This window comes from Pinus tabuliformis, chromosome J (genome assembly GCF_031772625.1).
Source record: "Pinus tabuliformis cultivar Carrire ecotype Pingquan chromosome J, CPIR1, whole genome shotgun sequence".
NCBI classification, from domain to species: Eukaryota; Viridiplantae; Streptophyta; class Pinopsida; order Pinales; family Pinaceae; genus Pinus; species Pinus tabuliformis.
This window is the reverse complement of record NC_142295.1, coordinates 664,609,261-664,614,974: the sequence shown is the minus strand read 5'-3', so window position 1 is coordinate 664,614,974 and position 5,714 is coordinate 664,609,261.

Sequence of the window (5,714 nt, the reverse complement as noted above, 5' to 3'; positions counted from 1 at the left end):
GGGGGAATTAAGCCAGCATAGATCCATCTTTGCTCTGGATCTACTAACCCCCGAGAGGTATCAAATATCGTGATATGCAAACTAGCATAGAGTGAAAAAATATTTGATCCGATCAAGAGCAAAAATGGATGTTGTAATTTAATGTTGGAGCTTAAAATGGATGTTGTATTTTAGCTTGGTTAAAATAAAAATCAACTATTAATTTTATTAATTTTTATAAATTACTAATAGTAATTTTTAAGCTCCACGTTTATGATAACCCATGGTGTTGACCCATGGTAATACCATGGTATTCATGTGATCATAAACTATTTAAAGGGGAAATTCTATCATCTTAGATCCATCTTAATTTTGGGTCTACCAAGTGATCAGAGGGATAAATAGATTTCATCCCCCTAAGAGTGGTAGATGTGGAGTTAAGATGGATATAGGTTGGTTTTTATGATAATGAAGATATTAAATAGACTTAGGAAACTATATTGTAAAAACATCTTAAGGTGAATGGTTAAAGCATATACATTGGACAAGTATATTTGTATACTTTTGTTTTAAACTGAAACAAATCGAGGGCTAAAAGGAATGGATTGATTGCACTAGTAATCCTTCTATAACTTTCCAACATATGCTGGAGTAAATAGATTGTAATTTGGGTAATTTTTCTAATTGCAAACAAGGGTCCCTAGAAGTGATGAATTTGAATTTTTCTTGGTTTTATATATAGTATTAGGTTTTTCCTCATGCTTTCTATGAATGGCATGGGTGAATTTTATCCTACATCCACTAGGTTATCGATATGTAATTTCGGTAATTTTGATTTCAAAAGATATTTTAAAGAAATGCAATGATTTCATTTGTGTATTCAATAAACATAAGATTTTATAATTGAGTAAAATATTCGCCAAAAAATTATATATACATATCATATTATTGATAAAATCGCCTTCCATTTTTCCTATATACCATGGAGATTCACCCATTTATTATACATGTAAATTTAGGGGGGGTTCTTAAAATTTTCCCTGTCTGGGATGTTATGGGACCACTAGACCTCAATGAACAGAGAATTGAACATAAAGGCGCAGATTATTTCATGAGGCAAGGTAGGCGGAAAGTATAGCAATTTTAGTTTTAAGATATGGCGGAATGGGGAGATTGATTAAGAAGGTGAAAAGGGCATGGACAAAATGAATCCTTTTCAACAGAAGAATGAACAGTGTACATGAAATTTTCCCACAGGTAGAGCAATAAAATTGAATTCTACCTAATCTCATTTGAAAAATTTCACCAGAAATGAATATGAAATGAAATATGGAACATAACAAGATACATATGAAACATAAGAGACACACTTGCTACACTTACAACCATAGGAATCTCATGAAACAAAGTCGCTACCTTTCATTAATTCTCTATAAAAATATACAATGCAGAAACAAAGTTTCTTTCCCACAGTCTTCCAGAAGTTACAAGCCAGACAATCCTTTGCAAATAAAATGTATACAATATATAGAATGTGTGGAGAAGAGATCGAATGCCCAGGGGTTGGGAAGTTACTCAAATCATTTCGAAATGGAAATGGAGAGCCAACCATCAGCTACAGGTGCAGCACTCTCAAACATGACATTTGGCGCTTGGTGACCCTTTGCATTCCTTGCCACTTGCATATATGCCCACCTGGAGAGGAAACTCTTCAAAAGCTTCCTTTCGTGCCAAAAAACCGAAGAGTGGATGACCGGGCCCACTTGGAGAAGTTGCAACCCGAAATTTTGCGAAACGGGAGCAAACTGGGCAAAATTTCATCTGTGCGTCGCGTGCTTTTCTCTGTGCATCGCGCTACTTTGGGGCCTGTTTTGGGGCACTTTTAGGTGTCCAAAATGTGCCCAAGTGGGCTTGTTAGAAATCTTGGCCTATCTACTTTCTAACCCCACTAGAATTTTTGAATTTGAAGCTCATTTGCCCCTCCAAAACTTCATTTTCCCAAGACTTCTTTTTGTGTGTCCAAAAAGTGGCAGAGAGGCCATTTTTGGGTGTTTTTTGACCTTTAGGAGACCCAAAACTTATCAAAATTTCTTGCCTGGACACCAGTAGATGTGTTTTTCAATGCTGAATCCAAATATGTAAGCCTTTTCTCGATTGGAGTGCTAGAATTTTAGCGCCGCGCAGGGTGCGCGGTGCACAGGGAGAAAATCCCTGTTTTTCGCCCAAAAAATTTCCCTGTGACCAAAATTTTTGAGATTTGGGCTGGAGGCTCTCCATGGAGTGCCATGCTAAGCCAAGGAAGCCTCAGCCAAGAGTCTAAGACTGTCTTTCTCTTTTTCTTGTTTTTTGCTTCTTGTGGCTTTCCTCAATTTTGCTTTCAAACTCCTTATTCAGGCTCTCAAACTCAAGTTCCATGCCCTATAATGACGAGCCATGTGTTGCAGCAGTGTGTTGTCTTCATCGGCCTTGTTTAACATGTTTTCCAGGTGCATGTTGACTCTCTTGAGAACAGACTCACGATCATCCATAACCTGTTGCTCCAATGAAGTGAATTCAATCCTCCTTTATTGGGCAGTTAGGTGATCCTCACGGATGTTCTGCAGCTCCATGATCACATGCTGGTCTTCTAGCTGTTTGTTCCTCTACTCCAAATACCTGATGTTCCACTTGGCCATATCCAACTTGAGTTTCAAGGAGTGAATCTCTATCTCTTGCTCCTGGAAGATCTCTTTCAGCTGTGCATTTTGTGGACGTGTATCTATATCATCATCATCACGAAGGAGAATGAGTCTGGTCTTTCGTTCACTTGGTGGTGCACCTGAAGGCCCCTCCTCATGCTTGGGCTTCTTGCCCTTGTCCCATACCTGTACCTATATTTCCGATGTAGGAAGCGAGGCCCCTTCTACCCCGGGTGGAGATAACACTCGCTTTGCTGCTGCAAACAAAGGCCTGGTGCCTTTTGGATAGCCTCTCTGATATGTGATGGAAAATGGCACCATAGTGGTCTCATGGCGCTCGTGCTGATGAGAAGGACCACCTGTCTAATTTTTTGCCTCTGATACTACCTGTGGGGTGCTGAAGAAGTCACGGGAGATGAAGTCCTCCCAAGCAATGCCCTGCAATCCCAGCTGATGGTCCACCAAAATATGGATAAGAGAAAAGTGATATACGTTGTTGAGCTGCTGCCAAGTGGTCTTGTGCTACATGAACTTTCTCATCCTATCTATGTTCCCGCAAATGAAAAATGGGAGGTTCATCATATGCACCCTGGTGAAGTGCATGAGTAACCTGATGTGATAAGCATAAAGGCGAGAAAACCTCCCCTCACAACTGAAGTATTTCATGATCAATCTCATGAGCGGAGCATAATCATCTCCCAGGAATCTAAATGGGAAAACTCTCGTGAGCTGACTCAAACAACTGGCCTTTATGTAAGGCTCATAAAGCTCCCTCTCCACCTTCATCTTCTTGTGCCGTTGTTCTCCAACATTCGGTATGCCTGTTGCCACTGATATGGTTTCGGGTGTCAATGTGAAAGTGACCCCTGCCAAGATAGACTATCCTCCATGTAGGTGAAGTGCAAAAATGCGGGCCAAATCATGATGAATTCTGACATTTGCCACCCTCTGACAAAATTCGAAACATGCCAAGTGCTGGAAACAAGACATAGCGAGAGGGCATGCCTGCAACTCAGTGAGGGTGTTTGGTTCATCCCTGACATGTCTGCCACTCCTAGGTCTCCGGGGAGCCTGTTCTCCTGAAGCTATGTCACTGTGAGTTTCCCCCTCATAATCTGATGAAACTTTTGATGCCAATTCTGCCACTTGTACCCTGAATTTCTTCGCTGCCCTCTGAATCCAATGACACTGATGAATGCTCTGAAAATCTGTTGATTTGATCACTTTTCCCAACTGTTGAAGTGTTTTGGCACCGTTTTTGGGCCGCTGGACTGTGTGCGCCTTGTGCTCTTCCCAGTGTGCCACGCGCCTTATATGCGTCGCGCCCTTGCAAATTTTCCACTGCAGGCTGGCTACCAGTGCGTCGCGCGCTGTGTGTGCACCGCGCTCACTGAAACCGGCTCTCCCTCACTCAAATTCTCCCAATATCAACTTTGCCTTTGCAAATGTAATTCTCCAAGTCATGCAAGAGCTCAATGCCATTTGATTTGGGCAAAAACAAGTATATATAGGCTTGCAGGAGATGGATTTGATTTTTTCTTCCTTGTATACCCATTTTCTAATGTTTGTGTTCTGCACTTTTTCATTGACCTTTAAACACACTGACTTTCACTTTTTCCTTGAAATTTTGGCTCAAATGATGAAATATTTAGCACATCTTTGCAGGGACTGTATGACGGAGCATCTACTTTTGAAATCCTTGACTGCATATGAAAATGTCAATTGTCGATTTTTGGAAAATTTTGTCATAGTTGACCTTGTTTGACTTTTCTTCAAAACAGAGTTTTGAAGAAGAGTGGATGTCTCATTGCAGTGATGATGAAGCTTTCTGCACTGTAGGTGTATAAGATCTCCCTCTGGCATGCGTGGCTTGTTTCTGGACATGTTTTTCAGGGACCAAACTGATGAATTTCTAGACTCAAACCATAAAAAATGAATCTATCCTGAAATGGGACCAGACCTTGACTATCATGACTTTGATTGATTTTGGACCAAGACCTGAACCAGAAGAGGCTAGTCATGAGGGAAAATGAGCAGCATGAATTTCTCCGTCAGATCATGACATGTCCCTAGCGAAATACAACTGATTGAATGAAGCGGGACACCTAAAATTGAAATGCCCAAAGAGCTTTGATCTCTGACGGAGGGCTGACGAGATCGACTCTAACAATACCTTTTGTTGGAAATAATACTGAGAGGGGGGGTGAATCAGTATTATCAGATTAATCAAACTTTTTAAATGCTCAGAAACATATACGCTACTTCAGTTAAGTGAACCAGCGTGTACACGCTACTGTGACGAAGTAAAACAGCGTATAAGAATAAAACTCACAATTTAGTTAGCTTATTCTTCAATTAAGTGCATCAGGACATTATTCACCACATTAACAGTAAACATGTGCAGTATAACAGAACAGATAAAAAGCCACACACATGAACACCAAGATATAAGGTGGAAACCCAATGTGGGTGAAAACCACCTGCTGCAAGTTGTCTCTATCTTTCTTTAATATGAAACTTCAGTTTACAATTTTTTGTACTGGTGCAGCCTTATACCAGTACGCAGGCTACAACCTGCAGAAGGCTACAACCTTCTCTCGTTCTCCAAACTTCCTTGGAAGGGAGCTCCAACCCCCTTTGCTCTTGTACTAGCCAAGATACTAGTACGTAGGTGCTGACCTACAATCTTCCTTCTTTCAGATATCACTTTTCATACATTTTCAGACTTGGATATTCCTGAAGCACAACATTACAATCTGAAGACCACAAATCATTCAATTTCCACAACAGATCATTGAAGCATAAAACACCCAAACTTTGAATCACTGAACCACTGAACCCTGTCAATCACCAGTTACCAGAACACAGAGCAGACTACAGAACTCTGCAATAACAGTCAGACCCCACTGTAAACCCAAAATCAAGCTTCAAAAGATATACGCTACTTCAATGAGCAAAACCCGCGTATACACGCGTTTTTACCGAAGCCAACCTGCGTACAGATCTAAAAATAAACTTTCTCAATTTGCAGCTGTACCAGACATTAGTTAGATCCAA